Source organism: Coptis chinensis, chromosome 4 (assembly GCF_015680905.1).
Source record: "Coptis chinensis isolate HL-2020 chromosome 4, ASM1568090v1, whole genome shotgun sequence".
NCBI classification, from domain to species: domain Eukaryota; kingdom Viridiplantae; phylum Streptophyta; class Magnoliopsida; order Ranunculales; family Ranunculaceae; genus Coptis; species Coptis chinensis.
Window position 1 is genome coordinate 52,232,217 of NC_141459.1, and position 25,668 is coordinate 52,257,884.

Genomic DNA, 25,668 nt, shown 5'->3' on the forward strand with positions numbered 1-25,668 from the left:
AATAGCAATGTGATAAAAGGTAAAACGCTAGTTTTACCAACGAATAAGTGATGAAACACAAATGTAAATAAAACTAGAACTAATCCGTGCTTAATATCAAAGTTTTCTACTCTCGTTATCAATGCAATATTTGGAGTAGAGAATTCGTTCCACTCCTAGTTCTTTAGAATTCAAGTTAACTACGATAATCAGTCTATCAAAATCAATGATAGTAACGATGGAAATTATACTACGATGGTAATTCAACTAATCAAGATACGATAATTCAAACTACGGATATACTAAATTGACAATATGAGGAGGAATTAGGTGGATTTGATTCCACCTTAATTCGACTTAATCAACTAGTGAGGAATTGTCGTAATCCGAATTGCAATGCTTTCACATAACAATTGGGTCTTTCTAATCCCTAATTGTTCATGGTAATCTCTACCAACTAACAACTAGCATGTGAAGCAATCAAACCCATTCTCATGGTGAACTAATTGCTTTCTAGAATAGAATAGATTATTACAAACAATTCTACGCTAACAACAATCAAGTTTCATCAAGGCTTCCTCAAACCCCTTTAATGGAGGTTTTAGCCTTGAATCATTATACTATCATTTCTATAACAAGAACAATCAAAAGAAGTCATTATTGATTAACTACTTAACTTTATTAATCTAATTTAACAATAGTCTAAGATTCAAAATGGATTAAAATTGAATTTAAAACTAATTTAGAACTCAGATTATGAATACTAATTATCAATTTAAAACAACTAAATCTATGAATGAATAATTGAATTCGAAATTAAATATTGAAATATAAACTAAGTATTTTATTCTAAAATTCAAAACTTTTTCTAACAACTAATAAAATTGACAACTAGCTAGATTAATCTATAAAAACTAATTTAATGAATTAAAACTAAGTATTTTGATCATTCACTCCTTCAAAAACTAACTAAAAACTAATTGACTAAGTAAAAAACAAGATAGCTTAAGAGCTAAGTCTTTGTCTCTCATATGGAGGAGACAAGATCCACAAATTCGTGCATGGGATGAGGAACCATGTTTTGGGCCGAAAAATTGAGACCGAAACCTCATTACTTCAGTCCACGAAGGAGTTTTCAGTTGGAAATGACTTTAGCAGCCTTTTCGTCCACTTATGCTCCTCTGATTGGGTTAATACTTAGACAATTAGAAAGCTCTTTCCGAGACGGTCGTTTTGACATAAGGTAGGCCCAATTCCAAGGTCTGGGTCCAAAGATATGGCCTTCGAAAGTTCTGCTAACTTTTATGCGCTGTTTCTGCCCGCATTGACTTTGACTTTTCAGCTTTGACCGGACTTTAAAAAAGCTTTTTCTTCTTGAATCTTGGCCTTTGATCATAGAATTTCTTAGCAACTAACCTTTGCTCCATTATCTTGCAAAAGGGGCGCATTTCTGTACATATTCGACTCCAATGCCTGAAATACATAAGAACATGGTAATAGTACTAACTCTTACTTATTAATCACATAATTGGTCTAAAAGTAATATTGTTAAGGGGTTAAAACTACAATTTTGGGCTCTTATCAAACCACCCCCAAACAGCATTTTGCTTGTCCTCAAGAAAATATGAGAAATTAGAATAAATGACCAAAAATGGAGTTCTAACTAATCTCGTTTCGCCAAGTGCGATTATATTGACCATATATAACAAGGCCTTAAACCACTAAGAATTCCCTAGTGGACGAGTTATAGCCTCATGAGAGTTTTCCAGTGAAGATACTCACAAACTTCATCTATACTACAATGACTAAGAAATAAAACTATTGTTTCCTTATTTATGTCTCAATTATCTATACATCTCACTAGCAATGAATAAAAAATAATTAAGTTGAAACCTAAGCTAATATATGCATAATAATCAATCATCTATGAATAAACATAAATACAATGAGTAATACTATGAAATGTACTAACAGGTCCATTTATGAAACTTTGGAATAGCGTCCTTAAGTAGGTCCTCACATAAAAGTCAAGACAAAAACACTCTAATTTTTCCGCTCAAGTTTCACTACTCCAGTGTGCAGTGGGCACACTTTACCTTACAAACTCAATGACACACAAGGAAGTTGAAGTCGATCAAACACATCTGCCACTTACTATCACACTAACCTATTTCTAATTGAGCTAGAGGTCTTTATTAGGTATTGCGGGGATTAAGTGATGGTTTAAGAATGAAGGAAATGGATATTAAAAAATAACCAGTATAAGATAATAGAATCTTCATATTCTGTGACTAGAGGAAACCTTGTTCTTTTGCTTCTACACTTTGTTTCCATCCTTAGCCTTTTTATTTTGGCTTTATGACTCCTTTTATTCTATTTTTGAAGTTTTTATTTTGTTTCTATTTTTATTTTTCTTTTATTTTCTTTTCTTTGGATGGAAACTTCTTTCTTTTTTCTTTTCGAAAGCAACTAACTAATTTTTGTTTACACAGGTTTTTCTCTTCTTTTTTCTTCACTCATCCTATTCTCAGACTCGTTCTAAAATGGGTAGGTTGATTTTTTATTTTGTTTTGTTTTTGTAAAAGGGTAAAGGAATTGTGGTTTATGAAAGGCTAAAGAAAGGCTCAGAGGGGCGACTAGCGGAAAATAATTCTTAGGTTTGAATTTTTGGCTATATCGATCCAAAGAGGGCCTAAATTCTCGCTTAGGATATGGTATATTGATCAAGCAAGTGGACGTGTGATTTCTCTATCCGGAATTTACTTCTCCCTTGTGTCATTTCTGAAATATTTCACTCATATAAGGCTTTAGGCTATATTCTCACAGGATTTGTAGAATAAGTACTCTAGCCTAGATTTCAGAAACTTACTGCCAAACAATCATAGATACTCATGTAATATATTTATAGAAAGATGCAAAGATTATTACCTACATATTAACCTAAGTTTCTAAAAACTATTCTAATGCAAAAGCTAATGTGAGACTTCTAGATTATTAAAAGCATAGAGAAAGAAAACAATACCAATATTTCTAAGTGTATATCATAACTTTTTTTTTTATTATTTTTTTAATTTTTAATTTTTTTTTGAATTTTTGAACTTTTTACTAGAAAACAAGTGCATATTATACATATCTATATCTTAATAGGTGCTTTAATTTATGCGTGTTTCTATGCCAGCCCAAACAAAAACATGTTTTGTCCTCAAAGTAAAGAATGAAGGAGGATAGGAGTTACCATTGAAACGCGTGAAAATTTAGAGCATCTGAAGAACAAAGTTAAAACACACTAATATAGATAAAGAAAAACATACGCAACTCTATATGAGTTCCACCCGTTATAGGGATAACAAGAATCAAATTGCTTGGGACATAAGCAGATACTAAAAAAAAAAAAAAAAAAAAACTTACCTTATCTCCAGCATTTAAGCGTCATCACTCTCCTCTTCATAGGACCAAGGTTCTTTTGCGTCCTGCCACGCTATGATAATTTGCCAAGCCCTTCACCGTGTATCATCAACCCGTGCTAACCTGTCAAGTGTTACTCGGTCTGATGGGGTGTAAGGAGCAACCAAATGAGGTTGCACCTGCCATCCCGGCCAAGTCATAACTCGATATGAATGAACCACGCAATTGGTGGGTCTTATCATTTCAACCCTTCCCCAATCTATGAACTGGATACAAAATTTAGGTAACAAACCGTGCATGATGCAACAAACCAAAACAGGCATAAGAAGATACTTATGCCTCATGCTATGGGCTCTCTTTAGACTAGCCACTAAAACTCTGGGAATGTCATATAGGCGACGTCCCTCAACTAAAGTAAGGAAAACGTCACTAGCGATACTATTTGCAGAAGTAAACTGTCACTCCCCTAAAATATTCATCAGGATGAATAACATGGTTGTGCCTACATTCAGGGACAGGCTACCAAGGGCTATGTTATATCGCCCTTGGTCTATTACACGAAACACCCCTCCCCCATAATACTCATGGAAATACGCATAGTCATAGAGGTATGCATTATCAGTCATATATCCCCACGTGTTTGTAGGATTAGGCAAAGGCAATCCCAAAACCAACGCTACCAAATTCTTACTGAATTCCATTGTCGTGTCATTAACTACGACGGAGAATTTTTGTTCTCCATTAGGTTGACAAAAGAAATTAACATTATTGTAGAAATATGCAGTAAGCTGAGGTGAATACGAGTCGTCATCACTTACCAGTAGATGCTGCCATCCTAACTGCAAGATCCTGTCGCAAAACCAACCTCCATAGGTCTCGCTTCCCAACAAGTCTTCAAAAGACTTCTCAGGTATGACTATAAGAGATGTCATCACAATAACTACTCTCTAGAAGTGCTGCAAACAACCTTGGAACACTCACAAAAAATCGGAAAATTATAATGCCTGTGAAGGTCAGGGCGCGGGGTGCACTCCGAAATGGCCTTTGAAGGGCGCGGGTCGCGTTCCTTGTGTAACTCGAGTTCCAGGCGTGTCAGCGCTAGGCGCGCTCAGAAGTAGCCTATATAGGGCGAGGGGGGGGCGCTCCATGTGCTCTGAGCAGGATGAAGTGAAAAACAAAAGGAAAATTTTAGAGGTTCAAGGTGAGAGATGCAAGTGAGATGTGTGGGTTGTGAGTGTAGAATGAATCAAGTATATATAGGGTTTTAGTTTCTAAAATGAATTAACAAGTTGCCCAAAATTTTTAAGGCAATTGCTGGAAACAAAATATTTCCAAAACCTAAAATGGAAACAACCCAGATTCATTATTCCAAAACAAACCTAATATCTTTTAGATTGAATTTAGAATAACAACTTCCTAACTCATTGAAATTTCATCCTACCACAATATGTAATCCTAGCCATACCAATATTGGCAACATTCTCAACCACCTCATTGCAAAATTACTTCTAAAATGGTGGATCAGATAAAAGCAATGCTAAAAATAATAATACCACCCCCAAACAATTCGGGAATGTGGGATTTACTCAAAAAATCATCGCATGCTTAGACAAAACCCAATTTAAATTAAAATAACAATTAACTACATAATTCAAATTTAACTACTGAATTTAACAACTTAACATCCAATCTACTAAAAACAATAAAAACATCAAAACAACAAATTTCCTAAACTACTAGCCACGAGATGAAGATGGGCCCGAGCCATCCGTCCTTCGGCAATGATGCTCATGCCTCACAAACTCCTCTGAGGAAGAACCCCCGATGGGTGGCATGCACTGTAGAACTCCTACTCAGAACCGGCGTTGTGCCTCCATAAATGCCTTCATCCCTACCCAACGCTCATCCTCACACTGGAAAATAGTCTCCATGTTAGCCTGGAGATCCGTGTGACCATCGTTGAGCAATTCAAAATTCATCTGAAGGTTCTTTTGGTTATTTTGGATTCTAACCTACCTAGTCCGTAGGTTTTCACAAATATTATTAAGGGAACGCAAGCCACGATGCATCACTAACATGAGTTCTACATCAGAAACACACCTCTCCAAGGCATTGGCATCAAAACATGCCGTATCCTCCTCCTCATCATCCGAATCAACTACCCTATCCTCCGGCAACCTCCAAGTCTTCTGGATACACTCCATATAAATAGTTGCATTTGAATGCAACTTTAACATAATACGATCAGATTTTGTAATAGTCCCAAAAGACAACATGATCTTAGTGACCAATACAGGGAAGGGTGCAATACTCTTTCCAACTCCTCTAATCATATTTAATATAAAATCGAGGATGCAGAATTTATACATCTTCTCCTACAATATCCAGAGAAAGTGCAGACAGTTCAACCCGATGTCACTGACTTTCTCTTTTCCTATGACGTTCTTACCAATCCACTAAGCTACAGCCAGCTGGTTGGTTCGCAGAGATGACTGTCGGACACAATGTAATTTTAGATTGTACTGTCCCTCCAAGACAGTGTCTCTCATCACTGCAGGAACTCCAGCATACTGGGATTCCTGCAAGGTGGCTTCGAGATGGGGTTATGACGTAATGCCTAAAATATCAGCCAACAAATCTCTAGAAACTTCTCTCCTCGCCCCAGTCACCTTCACAAAAAATTTCTGACCTTCCAACTCCCTCTTCTTATAAAATTGCGACACCAAATCGGAGTGGTAGAAGTCATTCTCCGAATACCACAACCTATTCCAATCCCTCCTAATCATCTCATCACTAAAAAACAACGTAAAGTGGTCGACAGTAAAAGCCTGTTCCGGCAAAAGTCTTCGTTTTTTAGCCATTGAAGTTTGGAGTCGATTTGTGGGCTTGAGTGCAATGTAGGGAATGAGTTTGAATCAAACTCACTCAAAAATTTGGAGTGGGCGCGGTAGTGTTTGAATTTTTTTTTTTTTTTTTTTTATTTTTGGTGGTTAAACTGTTGATAATGGTGGTGGAGATGATGTGGAGAAGATTTGGAGTGGGGGAAACCTTTTTGGCGTGGTGGTATTTGGATTTCTCCTTTTTTTTTTGGTTAGGGTTTAACTGTTGATAATGGCGAGAATTGGAAAAGATGAACTCGCGATCTATTTTTGGGTTCAAGACGTTACACGTACCACGCACGGGCGTGCGATATTTGGGCCCACGCCCAATTCGATTTTACACAATTCTGTTTTTATGCGCGCAAACTAAAACTGAAATTCTTGATTCGTTACCGGTCCGATTTTTGCGAATGAGTTAGGAAAACAATCAGCAGAGGATTTCCAATCCAATGATCCATAAAACACTCTATTCTAATAGTGGTTGACATATAAATAGGTGTAAAATGCCTCAAAGTGCGTGAATGACGTAAGTTTTGCGAACAAATGAAATCTAAATTTATAGATAATATCAACCCAAATCAAAATATGATTAAACGGCATAAGCAACAAAAATGGAAAGTTGAACAATCAAGGATGAAAAGACCAACACCCCACCCCCAAACAAATTTTATAAAACAGAGTTTAGAAAATTTGTTTTACGTGGGTCTTTTAAAGTCAGATTCCCGAGACTTCCTAGATATATATATATATATATATATATATATATATATATATATATATATATATATATATATATTTTTTTTTTTTATGAATACGGATTAATATAAGGAAAACGAGAAAGCAATAAAGACATAATTCACACCATAGAGGGACATGACTCAAAAACCGAAAAAACATGCAATAGTGGAAAACGTGAATTATGTTAAACGTGGTCTTAGGATCCGGTACTTACAGCCACGTACTCTAATAGGAGGGCCCGGTTTCTTGATTGGCGCACTCACCAATATATGGAAGTGAAAGGAAGTACACCAAACAACAAAGGTCAGTCCTCATAGATAGGGTCCTGTAAAAGGACTTCCTCCACATCAGGGGACATTAACTCGTGAAAATGTTTTAACCGTTGGCCATTGACTTGAAAGGTACTGTTGTCCTAGGAATTTACCAAGGTGATTGCCTCTTAAGGGGTGACTTCAGTAACCAGAAAAGGACCAGACCAACGGGTTTTTAATTTCCTGGGAAAAATATGCAGACGGGAGTTTTAAAGCAAGACCTTTTGACCAACCATAGATTCTTTGTGCAAGATTTGCTTATCATGAACACGTTTCATGTTAGCTTTATAATCCTTTGCGAGATCATAAGAATCGCTACGGATTTCTTCAAGCTCATTCAATTGCAACTTGCGCTTGACACCCGCCTCATCAAAATTGAAGTTAAGGTTTTTTATAACCCACATAGCACGGTGCTCCAATTCAACGGGCAAATGACAAGGTTTCCCAAATACAAGTCTGAAGGGAGACATACCTATAGGAGTTTTAAAAGCAGTCTTATACACCCATAAGGCATCAGTTAGATGCTTAGACCAATCTTTCCTATCAGGATTTACAGTTGTTTCTCAGATTTTCTTGATTTCCCTATTAGAAACTTCTACTTGGCCGCTACTTTGTGGATGATAAGGAGTTGCCATCTTATGTGTAACTCCATACTTTTTAACTAGAGACGCAATAACTCTGTTGCAAAAATGTGTTCCCTCATCACTAATGATGGCTTTATGAATGCCAAATCGACAGAAAATATATTCCTTAACAAAAAACACCACTGTCTTATGGTCATTGCTACGGCAAGCCATGGCCTCTATCCATTTAAACACGTAGTCCACGGCAACTAGAATATATATAAAACTGTGGGACACAGGAAAATGACCCATGAAATCAATGCCCCATACATCAAAAATTTCTACCACCATGATTGGATTTAATGGCATCATATTACGCTTAGTGATTCGCCCAAGTTGTTGGCAAAGAACACACGTCTTGCAATGCACTTTGACATCTTTAAAAAGGGTAGGCCAATAAAATCCACATTGAAGAATTTTAGCAGTTGTTTTCATACCACTAAAATGGCCACCACACTCTTTGTCATGGCAGAACGATAGAACCTCATTATATTCCCATTGGGGAATACAACGACGAATAATCTAATCCGTACAATACTTAAAAAGGTAGGGCTTATCCCAATAGTATAGCTTAACTCTGGCCAAGAACTTCTTACATTCATTTTTTAACCAAACATCAGGAAAAATATCAATCACTAAATAATTCACAATGTCAGCATACCATGGTGCAAAAACAAATAGCATACAGATGCTCATCAGGAAAGGAGTCAGGTATGGACTCAGAATCACTATCATCGTCATTTGTTAGTCTAGATAAATGGTCGGCAACTACATTTTTGACTCCTCTTTTGTCCTTTATATCTAATGTGAACTCTTGCAGGAGAAGAATCTATTGGATTAATCTCTGCTTAGCATCCTTCTTTGCGAGAAGGTACCTAAGGGCTGCATGGTCCGTGTAAACTAAAGTCTTAGTACCAACCAAATAAGGACAAAACTTATCCAAAGCAAAAATGACAGCTAAAAATTCTTTTTCCATAGTTGTATAATTCCTTTGAGCATCGTTTAAAGTTTTTCTAGCATAATAAATGATAGTGGACTTATTATCTAGTTTCTGACCTAACACAGCACCAACGACATAATCACTAGCATCACACATGAGCTCGAAAGGTTTAGACCAATTGGGAGGCTGTATAATGGGTGCAGATGTTAAGGCGGCTTTTAAAGTTTCAAAAGCCTGTTTACAGTTAAAATTAAAATCAAAGATGATATTCTTTAAAAGCAAATTAGTCAAAGGTCTAGCTATTTTTGAAAAATCTTTGATGAAACGCCTATAAAACCCTGCATGGCCTAGAAAGGCTCTAATATCAAGGACAGTCCGTGGTATAGGTAGATACACTATCTTATCTAGTTTGGCCTTATCTACTTCGATGCCATCACTAAACACAATGTGACATAGCACTATTCCCTTTTTCACCATGAAATGACATTTTTCCCAATTTAAAACTAGACTCTTCTCTTCACACCGTGTCAAAATCTTAGACAGGTTAGACAGGTAGTCAGTGAAAGACTCTCCATAGATAGGAAAATCATCCATGAAAACTTCCATGAAGCGTTCTACCATGTAACTAAATATATGAAGCATACACCACTGGAAGGTACCAGGAGCATTACAAAGGCCAAAAGGCATTCATTTATAGTCATACGTTCCAAAAGGACATGTGAAGGTAGTTTTTTCTTGATCATCAATATCAATAATAATTTGAAAATAGCCAAAGTAGCCATCTAAAAAACAAAGCATGACCAGCTAGGCGTTCGAGCATCTGAGCTATAAATGGTAAAGGAAAATGATCCTTTCGTGTCATGGCATTTAAACGTCTGTAATCAATACAGATCCTCCATTTCATAGGACCATACATGGAAACATATTCACCCTTAGCATTATGTATCATGGTAATCCCTGATTTCTTAGGAACTACATGAATGGGACTTACCTATTCGCTACCGGAGATTGGGTATATGTTACCCACATCGAGTAAACGTAAGACTTCTTCCCTGACCACCTCTTTCATGGCAGGGTTCAAGCGACGCTGAGGTTCGTGAGAAGTCTTTGCATTATCCTCCAAATGGATACGATGAGTGCAAACATTAGGGTCAATCCCCTTAATGTCGTCTAGGCACCAACCAATCGCTGAATGATGTTCCCTAATTACCCTAATCAACTGTGCCCCTTCATCCACAGACAACAAAGAAGATATAATTACCGGATGACTACCATCCGGATCAAGTTGAATATACTTCAACTCAGAAGGAAGAGGTTTAAGCACCGGGGTGGTGGGAGTGTCGATAAAGGCTTCTGGTGGTTCCTCATCTTGAGTAGTGAAGACTTGTTTAGGTAGCAGGTCTTCAAACTCAGTAGATGGAGCAACAGAAGGGTCTATGGTAGGTGTAGACTCGAAGAGGACATTGATTTCCTCTGCGTAGGAGTCATCCTCAAAATTTGAACTTCTAAAGGAAAGGAATTTATGCATCTTGTTTTCTAGAAATGTGTTATTAAAATAGTCTTGAGCTAAGTTCTCGATCATGCTAACCTCCCCATCTACAAACGAATCTGGTAACTATTTCATCATTTTAAAAACATTGACCTCAACAAAAAGATGGCCAAAAGACATGGACATCGAACCATTGCGGCAATTTATAAGCGCGTTGGCAGTTGCCAAGATGGGACGCCCTAAGATGATCGGAACAGAGTCGTTAGCGACTTCTGCATCGAGGATAACAAAATCAGCAGGATAGTAGAAATCCTGAACCTTAACAAGCACGTTTTCAACCACACCCTTAGGATACTTAATAGACCGATCCGCTAATTGCAACATCATTTTTGTAGGTTGCATCTCCTGTAGACCTATTTGTTTATATAAATAATATGGGAGTAAGTTAACACTTGCCCCCAAGTCTAATAACGCGGTCGTCATGTGGGAATTTCCTGAGGTGCATTGTACAGTAGGATGACCAAGGTCCTTGTACTTAATGATTCCATTATGTTCAGATAAGGTTGGAAACTGTGCAGTTAAAAAGGCATTTTTAGGAATATTTATCTTACGCTTAGTAGTGCACAACTCTTTGAGAAACTTAGTATGGTGAGGTAACTTTTTAATCGCTTCAAGAAAGGGAAGGTTTATTGTTAGATTTTTGAAAACTTCTCTAATCTCATCGAAATTCGTATCCTTGGTTAACATGGCTAACCTCTAGGGAAACGGTGGTTTCTCTCTATATTTAGCATATGGATCAACATGATGTCTAACCTTGGCTTTTTGTTTTTTAGGTTGTGGTTTAACTGGTACCTTTACAGGGGTAGGATCTTCAGTTTCTATTTTGGTATCTAGTTCAATATCTGGTGTAGGGACGATTGGTAGGGTAACTACAGGCATAGTTACAGCATTATCAACCACTCTACCAGAACGGAGAGTGGTGATGGCCTTTAGCTCACCTATGTTTCCATTTTCATTACTAGTATTACCAATTACTTCAAAGGCTGTGTTTGTTGTTTTAGGATTAGGTATCGCTTGACCTGGAAACACACCTTTGGGTTGTACTTTCTCTTGGGCTAATTGCTGTAAGGGAAGTTGGATGGACTGTAACATCTGTCATTGGGTTTGCATAAAGGTGTCGAAATGATCTGGTTGTGGAGGAGTGTTTGTTACAGGTTGTGTGACAGGAACTATGTCACGTTGATTATTAACAGATTGGTTTTTATAGTTATGATTAACCAGAACGATACCTTTATTAGCATTATAATTATTATTGTTATAATTATTATAATTCCCTTGTCCTTGTCATGGTAGAGCTTGGTTGTAATTGTTTGCTGGCCTAACATTTTGATTATTATACCTTGGAGGTGTAACTTGTTGATTATTTCTCCAACTGAAGTTGGGATGTTGTCTCCAAGGGGCGTTGGGGATAGGATAGCTATTAATGGAGCAAACATTATCTATTTGTGATGTTTGCTGCTCGTAGGTGAGAGGACAATAGGAGTTGGGATGCTCAGGACTCAAACAGAAATTACATGGATTAGAGTTGACATTCATAATGGGGACAAGCTTTTGTTGAACAGAAATAGCTTCTATGGTACCTTTCTAGTGAGAGATTTGATTAAAGTTTTAAGCTCAGGATCGGGTTTAATCTCAAACATACCGGCAGCCTTAACTGTTGAAGAAGAACTAGTGGAGCGGGGGATATCGTCACTACCCCCCCCCCATTTATTATTACGCTTTGTTTGATCCTCTAAAAACTTACACTACAAGAAAAAAGGTTTTATATCACTGTTAAAAACAGTGACAAAAAGTCTTTTGTCATTGTTTTTTTTTTCCCAAAACCGTGATGGAGTGAGAGTCATTTATTTTTTTCCCAAAACCGACACAAATATTTGTTCTAGACTAACCTCTCTCAGCCATTAAAAACGGTAACAATTGCTCAAAAACCGTCACAAAAAAATTTATTTTTGTGACAGTTCTGGCAAAACCGTGATAAATGTTATAATTTTTTTCAAAAAAAAAAAAAAACTGTATATATTTGAAAACAGACATTTCACATTGAATTGGACTTGCAACAAATATACACTTGAAATATAATCCATTAAAATTCAAATAGCATTCATAAATGCTAACTCCATTAAACCTTCCAATAGCAAAAATAAACATAAGACATACTTAGGTAATAAATAAATAAGTACTTAATAATATACAAATGAATGGATTAGGAAAGAATTGTGACTAAGTCACATTCACGTCAAATACTTGTGATTAGTCTTCATCATAGTTCGAAAGACATTCTTAGAGGCACCAACAAACTAAGAGCTTCGACATCTATCCGAGGTAGAAGTCTTCTTGCTGGCCAGAAAGTTTCTTGATCTACAAAAGTTAAAACTATAAGAAATAAAAAATAAAAACTAATGAACTAAAAGATTAAAACAAGGCTTGGGCAACTACCACACTATAATACTAGGTCATCTTCATTGAATACCTAGCAACCATTGTTGATCCCACCAAATATTAAAAATACTAAAGATAAAGTGAATGACAAAAAAATCATTTACCTGACTTTAATGATTATTCAAGTAAAGAGAACTGCAAAACAAATAAAATCCATATAACAATTGCTTCTAATCTTTATTGAATAAGAAAATAGGGTTGTACAAAGTAAGATAACAACATATGTAAAAGTTGGACAAGAGGGAATCCTTAATTAACCATAGAACAAAGATAAAACCTCGCCAAGGACCAAACACGGTGTGCAACAATAGCCCACAGTGTACCATCACAACTACTATCTACAAAAGGTGTTTCTAGAAGTCACATTCCAGTTTAAATTAGATACAAGATTGAGCACTTTCTCGTGAGCGGCGGAGTTTTTGAATTATCTACACAGTCTTTACCCAAATCTGAAGTTAATCAAGAGATGTTGTAACTTTTGTTAACATTTCTAAAAAAATAGTGTTTGATTAACTTTTGATTGCTATTTATGTGTTGTGGCAAACACAAATATATTTTGGGGAGGGAGGATAGAGCCACTCCTTTATTTACAGTCCTATAGAGTGACTCCACTCCACAAATAAGCTTATTCGATGGTTAAATTTCGGTCCGCAGTTCTCCGACTCTTTTGAAAAGGTTAGAAATATTCAAATGGGCTGATTATTGTTGAATGATCTTCATGGTAAGGAGATCATCTCAACCGAAAATCATCCCCTCATTCAAGTTATAGGAGAGGCTATATCCCTCCCCATATACTATAGAAACATTTTTATTTTATGTTGCGGCATCCACTTTAATCCTCAACTCTCCTCTACTAAAATATTAGTCGCTTCCTAGGGACACTAATTTAACTGCATAGATACCCCGTCAGAAGATGTTTCTAGAAGTCACATCCCTGTTCAAGTCAGATACAAGGATGAGCTCTTAGTCATGAGTGCGAGTTCCTGAATCAACTCCAAAGCTGAGGAGTATGGTAACAGTCAAAAATATTTCTAGTATTACTAGATATTGTGTTTTTTTAACATATATATATTTTGGTTTTTTTAATGTTCCCCATTTGAAAGGTACAGCCAAGACAACTATGTACCCTTTGTATATTTGTTTTACAAGGCAAAAGGTATTTTAGTGTTGATTAATGTAAGAAGGAATCTGTCAATTGAATCTAGCTCTTACCTTCATTCAGATGTCGTTGAAGCCAAACATTCTGAGGGAATTGCCTTGCCCGAGCCTCGAGGTGCATTGTCGAGAAAAGCGGGATGTTGTTCGACTCACAAGACAGATTCAAGAACCTTCAGCGTGGCATTGTAATTCTATCCTTTTCTCATTATGTATTTCTTTGATATGTGACCATAAAAGTATATATTCAATAATTAATTTTCTATACTTGCTTTCTTAACCCGACCCTCTGGAGGAGGAATGGGTGGCAAGTCAAACAGAGAATGCCTCGACGAGGAAAAGAGATCGACCGAAAGGTTCACATAACAAAAATTCTAGCTCTCACCTTTAGTCAAATGTTGTCAAAGTTGAACATCCTGCGGGTATTGGCTTTCCTAAGCCTCTGGTGCACTGTCAGAAAAAATAGGATGTTACTCAACCCACACGACAGGTTCCAGAACCTTTGCATAGCATTGTAATTCTATTTTTTACCGTGTTCAATGTTTCTTTGATATGTGATCACCAATTATATTAATTAATTAATTAGCTGTCTTATGCTTTACTTGCTTTGCAAACTGATCTACATGATGGGGTGGCTAGTCAAACAGAGAGTGTTTCAACAAGGAAAAGAGGTCGACCAAAAGGTTCACTTAAAAAAGAATTGGGGGAAAAGTGGTGAATTATTGAATGGATGATATTATTTTCCTTATCAGGAATTGTTTTTTTTTGCGAAAATGGACATCACATGTTTAACTCTGTAGGTAATATTGGAGGAATGCCTGAAGCTGAGGATTCCTTAGATGTTGTGCAAATGAAGCTAAGATAGCCAGCATGTAATAGTTTGATTAAATGCATGTCTTAAAAGTTAAGACAATTACAATATGCACTACTTTCTAATGCTCATATGTCAGGATTAGCACCAAATATGTTCATTAGCCATGTCATAAGTCCACTAGAGAGTACAAAAAAAGGCAAACATAAACTAGCACTAACAGAAATAGAGAAGAGTGCAAAAAAATTGCCAGTCCTTGGAAGCTTCATACTGAATCATGAGATCATCAGGCATCTCGCATTTGCAATACCTTCAAATCAAATAAAAAAGAACATAAACCACAATCCAGTAAAAGCACAAACACCAAAATCTATTCATAGCACAAGAATTCTAAACTCACACTGCAACTCGATCAGGAGTAAATCATGACTGGTCTATAGGATTTAGCCCTCTTTGATAATTTAACTAACTTATTTTTAAACAGTCAACATAATATCCATATATCTAAGAATTTAAAGAAATTAGCCCAACGGTGTTTTCCATTCCGATCTCTACTGTCTAGAATTCAAAATCAAAACTTAAGTCATAACTTATTAAGAATTCAACAAAGTGAACACAGGCGCAACATAATGATCCCATCACAGCATCTATCTCCTTCCACTCCTTCAAAGGTCTTGCACACTCAAACCACGGTGGGATAGGATCGCTTGACTTATCAACCTTTCGAATCAAACACACAAAGTGTGTACAGATACTTGGAGCAACGAACCTTAAACTTGACGACATCCTTGCTCTTCTTTATCTTAACAGAACGAGCATCCTTCCTTCTTGAAGTGAGAAGGAAATCCTTAATCTCATGAATTTGCTTGGCATTTCTCTCGTTGATCTAATCCGGTCCATTCCTTATCTCCAGGCTTGCAGAATGCTAACCTACTAAATTGACCATAGACCGGCATAGCAACAAAATCACGATTTGATGATGGGTTTGCTGACAAAGCAACCCTTTCTAGGTAATGGATGCCGAAAATCTCATCTTCCTCAGCTTCAAGTGTTTTCAAAGAAGGAAGATGGATCTCATTATCCATAGACAAGAATGGGTTAAAAAGACAAACATCATAATTCTGAGAAACTGTTACCAACCATCCATATGTAGAACCAGCGCAAAATCTGTTGTGAGAGTGAGAGAGAGAGTCGTGGGAGATCGAGCATTTTTTTTTGGTAGAGGCACGTACTTGGAAGTGTTTTTGGAGGTGTTGGAAGGATGGGGAGACCGAGCCCTAGGTTTCTAACTACTTTTACTTAGTGGGCTCTTACAATTTTTTTTGGTAACTTGGGCTCTTGCAGTTGGGGGAGCAAAAAATACCTGGGTATTTAGGACTGTCACATAAAGTCTGGGAATATGTAATTGTTTTTGAAGACCAGTCACAAATTATACTCCACAACCTAGAAAAAACCATTTGTCACACTTCTGGATATGACAGTCACAAATAGTTCTCCACACATATACACCTTCTTTAGAAAAAAAAAAACCATTTGTGACTGTTTCAAAAACGCACGTCACAAAAAACTTCTTAAAATAGTCACAAAAACCATTTTCTGCCATTTGTGACCGTTTCGAACAGAACAGTCACAAATAACATTTTAAAATAGTCACAAAAAGCCATTTTTTTACTAGTGTTATAAGCCTCTGAGGCTCCTTTACTGAGAAAACTATCCCCATTCATTATATCTATGACCTTTTTATGGGGGTGTAAAAGTCCCTTGAAAAAGGCACGAACTAACGTGTCTTTCGCAAGGTTATGATGTGGACACTCTATAAGCAGGTCAGTGAAACGATTCCAAGCCTTTGAAAAGGATTCATGAGAATTCTGTCAAAAGAAATGAATCTTGGAAAGCATTTCATCTGTCTTCAGTGGTGGGTAAAAATGTTCCATAAATAGTTGAACAAGTTTGGCCTATAAGTCCACAAAATTAGGCGCTTGGGCAGTTAACCAAGATGCCACCTTGCCGGCTAGGGTGAAAGAAAACACCCTCAATTTAATTTGTTCCGCACCAACCGTAGGATGATGGAATGTTGTAAGGACTTGTTCAGTCCTATGCATATGCTGATAAGGTTTTTCATGGTCTATCCCATGAAAAACGGGTAACAAATTAAATATATTTGGGGGGATTCGGAAATCCCCCACTGGGTCTGCAAGAACTATGCAAGATTTTGGGCTATCGTTCAAGGCTTTGTAAAAGTCAGAGAGAGGAGACTCTCTTTCTTCAACCATTATTTCAGGTGTAGTGTGTGGTATACTAGATAAGGTTGTGTGTTGACGTTCATGATAGATTACGTTAATCATTTTTTCTCTACCTGACCTTAATCTCATGCAAGGCTAAGTTCAATATTGAAGAAATACGACAATAGTCAAAACAACCCTGATATGCTAGTATAAATCCTCTAACAGGAGATGCGAGGAGTGGAAGAAAGAAGTACATGAATGCCTCCTTGCTTCGCTTATGAATAGCATCTTGTATACGCGAGCTCAGTGTATTTTTCAAGTTAGAAACACTGAATAACTTTAAGAAATGGAAGTTTGTACTAACCGGTGAAAATCGGGCTGTTTAGAAGAGGGCGTGGGTCGCGCTCACAAGTAGCCTAGATAGGGCGCAGGTCGCGCTCTTTGTGTAACTTGAGTTCCAGGCGTGTCAGCGCAGGGGGCGCTCTAACTTTGCCTCGGATGGGCGCATGTTGCGCTCCTTGTGTAACTCGAGTTCCACGTGTGTCAGCATAGGGGGCACTCGAACTTTGCCTGAGATGGGCTCAGGGTGCGCTCAGGCTTTTTCTTGGATTTTTTTTTTTAGTTTCTGAACCAAACAATCACTGTTAGAACCAAACAAGGGTGGGTGGGTTAATGGGACTTTGGGAAGACTAACAATACGAACGAAAACAAATCTAAATAGAACTAAGACGGCAGCGATGCCATTTGATAAAAGGTAAAATGCTAGTTTTACCTACGAATAAGTGATGAAACTCAAATGTAACTAAAACTAGAACTAATCCATGCTTAATATCAAAGTTTTCTACTCTCGTTATCAATGCAATATTTGGAGTAGAGAATTCATTCCACTCCTAGTTCTTTAAAATTCAAGTTAACTACAATAATCAGTCTATCAAAATCAATGAGAGTAACGATGGAAATTATACTACGATGGTAATTTAACTAATCAAGATATGATAATTAAAACTACGGAAATACTAAATTGACAATATGAGGAGGAATTAGGGGGATTTGATTCCACCTTAATTCGACTTAATCAACTAGTGAGGAATTGTCGTAATCCGAATTGCAATGCCTTCACATAGCAATTGGGTCTTTCTAATCCCTAATTGTTCATGGTAATCTCTACCAACTAACAACTAGCATGTGAAGCAATCAAACTCATTCTCATGGTGAACTAATTGCTTTCTAGAATGGAATAGATTATTACAAATAATTATATGCTAACAACAATCAAGTTTCATCAAGGCTTCCTCAAACCCCTCTAATGGAGGTTTTAGCCTTGAATTATTATACTATCATATCTAAAATAAGAACAATCAAAACAAGTCATTATTGAATAACTACTTAACTTTATTAATCTAATTTAACAATAGTCTAAGATTCAAAATGGATTAAAACTGAATTTAAAACTAATTTAGAACTCAGATTATGAATAATAATTATCAATTTAAAACAACTAAATCTATGAATGAATAATTGAATTCGAAATTAAATATTGAAATATAAACTAAGTATTTTATTCTAAAATTCAAAACTTGTTCTAACAACTAATAAAATTGACAACTAACTAGATTCATCTATAAAAACTAATTTAATGAATTACAACTAAGTATTTTGATCATTCACTCCTTAAAAAACTAACTAAAAACTAATTGACTAAGTAAAAAACAAGATAGCTTAAGAGCTAATTCTTTGTCTCTCATAAAGAGGAGACAAGATCCACAAATTCGTGCATGGGCTGAGGAGCCATGTTTTGGGCCAGAAAATCGAGACCAAAACCTCATGACTTCAGTCCACGAAGGAGTTTTCAGTTAGAAATGACTTCAACATCCTTTTCGTCTACTTCTGCTTCTTTGATTGTGTCAAGGCTTGAACCATTAGAAAGCTCTTTCCGAGCCGGTCATTTTAACGTAAGGTAGGCCCAATTCCAAGGTCTGAGTCCAAAATACATGACCCGCCATTGGAGTTCTATCGACTTTTTGTCTTGTTTGTTTACGCCGCATTGACTTTGACTTTTCAGCTTTGACCGGGCTTTAAAAAGGCTTTTTCTCCTTGAATCTTGACATTTGATCATAGAACTTCTTAGCAACCAACCTTTGCTCCATTATCTCGCAAAAGGGGCACATTTCTACACATATTCGACTCCAATGCCTGAAATACATAAGAACGCGATAAGAGTACTAACTCTTACTTATTAATCACATAATTGGTCTAAAATTAATATTGTTAAGGGGTTAAAACTACAGTTTTGGGCTCTTATCACAATGTGCTTCTAAAAATGAATCTAGATGATTTATAGAGAGTTTTTAGATTTTAGAAACCTATAAAAATAGAAAATAAACAAAAAGAAAATTTCCTAACCGAATTTTACACAAACCCTAGTTTGGAAAGACAAAAATAACTTTTTTGCAAAAATACTCGGATTTTGATGAAATTTTTATTCAAGACTAGAGAGACTATTTCAAAACTATTGGCTAAGGTAGAATTTTGAAATTCATTTTGAAAACTATCCGCTCATAAAGCATGATTTCCAAATCAAAATTTCAGAATATTTCAAAATTTTGACACGAGGTGACGAAATTTTTAAAATAGATGAGATATGAAATGAATTGATTGGAATTACAAAAGTGAAAGTTTTTCAAAAGAATGATTAGAATTTGGGTTGTTTTACGTCAGATCCCCAAGACATAAAAATGAGTCCTTTAAAGTTAGATCCTCGAGACTTTTGAGTCCTTTATAGTCAAATCCTGAAGACTAGCTATTCCGATCCACTAGGTTTCACTTTGTAGGAATTCATCCAATCTCTCTCAGTAGGTGATTGAGAAAAGTAAACCTTATACCGACAATGGTCTCTTAACGACTGTAATCTAGGACAAGTTTCAAAATGACAATTCTTATAGCAACCTAGCTTACGCACTCTCCTCTTACGCATGAAAGAACTTTTTCCCAACCTTACACAAGCGATATAATCAATAATTACACATTACTCATTAAGGCAATTCACGATATAACTACGAATCATACAAACACAAAAATAATAAAAAAAAATAATAAATAAAAAATAAAAAATAAAAACCTTCGATTTCTTTGAATACAAATTCTAACAACCAATTAACAAGTGTTGGCCAATCCACTCTAATCTGTGGAATATTTTAACTTTTACTTGATTGTTGATATTTTATCCTCCAATTACACTTTAGTTCTTTTTAAGTGTTCTTCAATTGGATGTTCAACACCTTTTGGTTTAAAATCAGTCACAGTTTGTATTTTTATTTAATGATTAATAAACCAGTAATTACTGATTTAGATTTAGGGGTATCGTAACGATGTCTACCACTTTCATCTGCGACTGTTGTTACGTGATGATTAATCCTACCTAGCTCCACCCACTCTATGGAACTTGAGAGATTATGATGACGGGATAAGAATATTTTTACCTACCAGGCCAACTCTTAAGCTAAGTTTGAAATCCCATCTTCTATTATCTCCTTTGTTTTGAGTCGAAGACATCAATGTGAAGTAGTAATTTCAAATGAGGCTAAGGGTTGGGGAAGGGTTGATGCATGATTAGAATTCAAGCGAGTGCTTTTGTTGTCCTAACATATTTAAAACAAGCAGGAGCAACTTTGTAATGTAGCTCGGAATTACTTCATACTCTGCTTTATTCTTCACTACCGTTGGGAATTGATGAAAAACTAAAACTTTGGGGATTGACTAGGAGGGCTGTCGTATTGGCCTGCTCGCGATGCCCAAGGTTGTTTTCCAAGTGATGGTCGATCATCATGGTGGAGTAAGTATTCTCTATATTTTTTTTGTCTATGCTAGATAAAGTGCAACAAACAGTGAATCCACTTGCCAATTTACAATTCTTGCATTGAGTGCTTACGGGTAAGGTTCAATTTTGATTTTAGAGTATTACACAATTCTCTACTTTGGGTAGTCAAATATTATTCACTTTCTTTGATCATTTGCTCTTTTCTTTTTCTTTTTTTCTTTTTAGGTTTGCGTTGTACCAAGAACACCAACATGGATGAGTACTCTTGATTTTGCTTTACCATAATGCACACCATTAAGGTAACTTTTTAACCTCTAGTGCTTGATTGATGATTTACACTCAATTTAGAATGTTAGTTATTAAGTTATGTATGCACATTTACTTGCTTCTACTGTAACTATAGAAAGTTAAGCTCAAATTTTGTCAATCTACTTAGCTTTGTCACTTGCTTATAAACTTATTCACTCTACATCAACTTTATAAAGTATTTAATCAAATCGTTCGTTCGGAAACTTAGTAATTCTTCTTGAACTATTTTCACCGCTTTAGAATGAACCATTACTTAAATATGTCGCTGAAAAAGCCAAATGTCATGTTTTACTACAATTACTTGAAATGTGTTTGGATAATATCATTTTTCGATTAGGCATGCATGTTTTCGATTATTACTAGAGTCAAACCCGAAACTCCCGAAGAATGGTCAGTGACCCAATGACTGAAGAATCAATTACAATTTCATATGTACTCATCTTCAGTTACTAAATAAATTATTGTTTGTATAAGCTTGGGTAGAAGGCTACGAAAAAGTGCCTTTCAGTATAAAACATGGCTATGGAATTTGGCTTGGAAGGTGATTCAAACAATGACAATCACTAGGCTACTGCATCAATGAGTCACTTAAAGAGGTCACTATTGAAACCTCATAAAAGGAAGGTGACCAAAGAGATTCAGGAAAGAACGTACAAGGTAAAGGCAGTGTTGGTATTGTTCCGTATTACAAGCTACTAACCTTTGTAGGCACGAAACATTTTCTGCTCATGATCATTGGCACAATTACATCTGGGCATTGGAACATGCATGACTATTATGTCCATTTTACATGTGTAATGGTTTTCTTCTCTTACAGGAAAAATCACAGTTAATGTAAAAGTAAAAAGAACAAGAGGTAGAGATGCTACAAGTAGCATTATTTCTAGTTTCGTCAGTAGCTTAATACACCACGTCCCTTTATGGTATAAACTATGGTATAAAAAGTATGGTAAACGGAACCTACTCATTATATATATGCAGTGTGCATTTGAATTACATATGAATGAATATCATGAATTGCGATAATTTACTAAAGAACGACCAAAAAGAATTGCAATAGTCAGATAAAAAGTGTCACAGCTTTACATATTTTGTAAATTAAGATATGGTCTATGTTGAGTTGGAAGAAGGACATGACAATTGTGATACTTTTGAGTTTTCACATTATCATATTTGGGCATGACATTTAGATATACATGTTGCAATACTTCTTTCAGGCATTACTCTTATACTGCAGTTTGTGTTTCTTGATTTCTTCCCCATTGAAATGCAGGTCAAACTTAAAAGTCAAGTACATCAGAAATTCAGAACTTCATTTGAGGGAGATAATAAATGGTTGTGGGTGGTGCGCCTTGAAAAGTGTTATGCGCTTTGATTGTGCTTTTCTTTATAGAATGATGTCTCCTGGGCTCTTGGCAGTATATTATAGATTTCTTAAGATTGTTTGTTTGTCACGAATAAATTTGTTAGCTATATAAAGTGTATTGTCAGCACAATGTATGTATCCAGTGTGCAACTTATTTTAAATCAATTTCAGTTTGCTTCATCTCAATTCTTATGTATATTCTCTCCACCTCCAGTATGACACCTTGCCACATAGTAGGATTCATTTGATGAAGTTTTCAATTTTCTTTGTGCTTTGTATAATTATATGTATGGATTTTATGACTTCTAGAAGTGATTTGATGAGTTCTTCTTCAGCGCCTCTATCAGTTAACGGACCTCTATATGATATAACTGGCAATACAAAACTATATGATATAACTGGCAATACAAACTGTAACAAAATCAGCGTCATCTTATACCCACATTTTGTTGTATTACTAGTATTTGCCCATGTCGTACATCATAGATACGCACGCCTTCGGCTCCCCCAATGTGCATCCGCCCCTACATACAGCACAAATATGTGCGCCTTTGGCGCATCATCCCCTCCCCCTCCCCTATTTTTAAATGATCCCATACTCATGTTTCCAGAGCCAAACAACCCATAAAAGTTCATCCCAAAAATAGTCCATGCCTATTTTGTGTGTGGTGCGTGAGGTGAGAAAAACTTTTAAACTCACCCTAAAAAGCTTATTAACTCACCCCATAAAAACATTTTAGTGGCTATAGTTAGGGGGTGGCACGACCACGTATCACCTTATGAGGTGGAATTTGTCAACCCACTCCACCCTTCTTTGTTATATAAAATAATAATAGATATAGAATTGTCAAGATTTTTTTGGTAAAACAACCAACTCTCTGACAAAATTGAACACCCAAAAGTAGTTTTTGCCACATTAATTAAAACAATCCCCGCCATAGGCGGGGCAAAATGTAGTTATAAGCAATACATCTAATTGCTGGAAATGCACTACATCTGTCATTTGTGCAATTGACCTTTGTGTTATAGCACCAAAGTTTTACAACCAAAAGCCTCATGACCACTGTAGTGATCAAGTGTCTTATTCTAAGATCAGCTGTGAATTGAATAGGTTTGGATTGAATTGATAATCAGAAAGAAATGAAACTCAAGCTTTTGTATTCATCATTAATGGCGGTTACAAAGTCTCTCTCTCTCTGTGTGGTTTTACAAGTATTTATGTAATGAATCGAATGTCCCTTCTTTCTCTTGGTCATCGCTTTTTATAGTCCTCCTGCTATAATGATGCCCAATCATATCCTGAGGTTTGTCCATTCTCATTCTTTCTCCTTCCTTTTCCTGCTTGTTCCTGTGACACATAAACTTATGCGCAAGATACCGGCCATCATGTCGATATTTTGAGTTAGTTATGATATTCAGACTGGAATATTGGGTTGATGATATTTTCTCACCACATCGCCCCCTCTCGAAACTTTCAAATTTCGATCTCGAAAATTTGAATGTTCCGAGAAAAAACTGGGAAAAACCAAAAACTCAATCTGAAATACTCAAATTCAAAATTCAAATTATCAAGCAGTTACTGTTGGAACAGAAAAGTCACATCAAAATAACAAATATAAAAACTCACCTTCACTTTCTCTCTCTTCACTTATTCACAAAAAAGCTCAAAACTTTCAAACCCAACCACCATTAACAAACCTGAAAAGCCTTAATTTGGAATTACTCGATGTCCTCTTCATCAGATTTTCCTATAAACTTGACAGGTGATAACCGTAAAAATAATAGAATCCTAAATATTAATGCTACAAGAACACTAATACGTAATCCTACTGTTCTTACGTTTAAATCAATTATTCTTACTCTCAAAACATAATCATGCAATATAATGAGTAAGGAATTCGTTCCACTCTTAATTCTCAAGACTTAAACAAATTCAATTGATCCAACACAAGGAACAATGGTGAGAGTGATGTGTTTGGTGTGAAATTTCTATACTACCATTCTCAACACAAGAACAATAATAACAATAAGACATAATTAAATTAAACTGAATTTAAAACTAAGATTGTGAATAAAGATAATTAACTTTATTGATCTAATAAAAAATAACAATGATATTCAATGATTTAAATAACTAAGCTAAAACAAAGGATGAAACTAATTAATGGAATGAATGTAAAAACTAGATCTAGATCTAAAAACTAATCAAGATCTATCTTTTTCTAACCCTAAACTCCATTAACATTAGCTTCCTAACCTAACTCCCCTCTGGCTGCCATTAACACTGAGTCAAGCTTTTGTTTTTATACATCCAGATCCAAAAATCGTGCATGGGCTTGGAGCCATGTTTTGGGCCAGAGAATCAGGCCCAAAACCCAATTTCTTTAGTCCAAAAAGGCCTCTTCAGCTGCAGTTCGCTTCAACAGACTTTTCGTCCACTTCTGCTCCTCTGATTGGGTCAAGGCGTGGACCATTGCAAAGCTCTTTCCGAGCCGGTCGTTTTGACATAAGGTAGGCCTCAATCCGAGGTCTGAGTCCAAAGATATGGCATTCGGAAGTTCTGCTGACTTTTGCTCCTTTATCTCGCTAAAGTGGCACATTTTACGCACATAATGGACTTTGAAGCCTGAAATGCATAAAAACACGTAATCAGTATTAACTCTTACTTATTATTCACATAATTGGTCTAACAGTATGATTATTAAGGGGTTAAAACTACAGTTTTGGGCTCTTATCAAACCACCCCAAAAACAAACATTTTTTGCTTGTCCTCAAGCAAAGATGAGAAATTAGAATAAGTGACCAAAAATGGAGTTCTATCTACTCGTTTTTGAGTGCGATTGCATTGACCATATGCAACAAGGCCTTAAACCACTAGGAATTCCCTAGTGGACGAGTTATAGCCTCGTGAGAGTTTTCTAGTGAAGGTACTCACAAACTTCATCTATACTACAACGACTAAGAAATAAAACTATTGTTTCCTTATTCATGCTCAACTATCTATACATCTCTCTAGCAATTACATAAGAATAACCCAGTCAGAACCCTAAGCTAATATATGCATAATAATCAATCATCTAAAATAAACATATAACAATGAGTAATACTATGAAATGTAATAG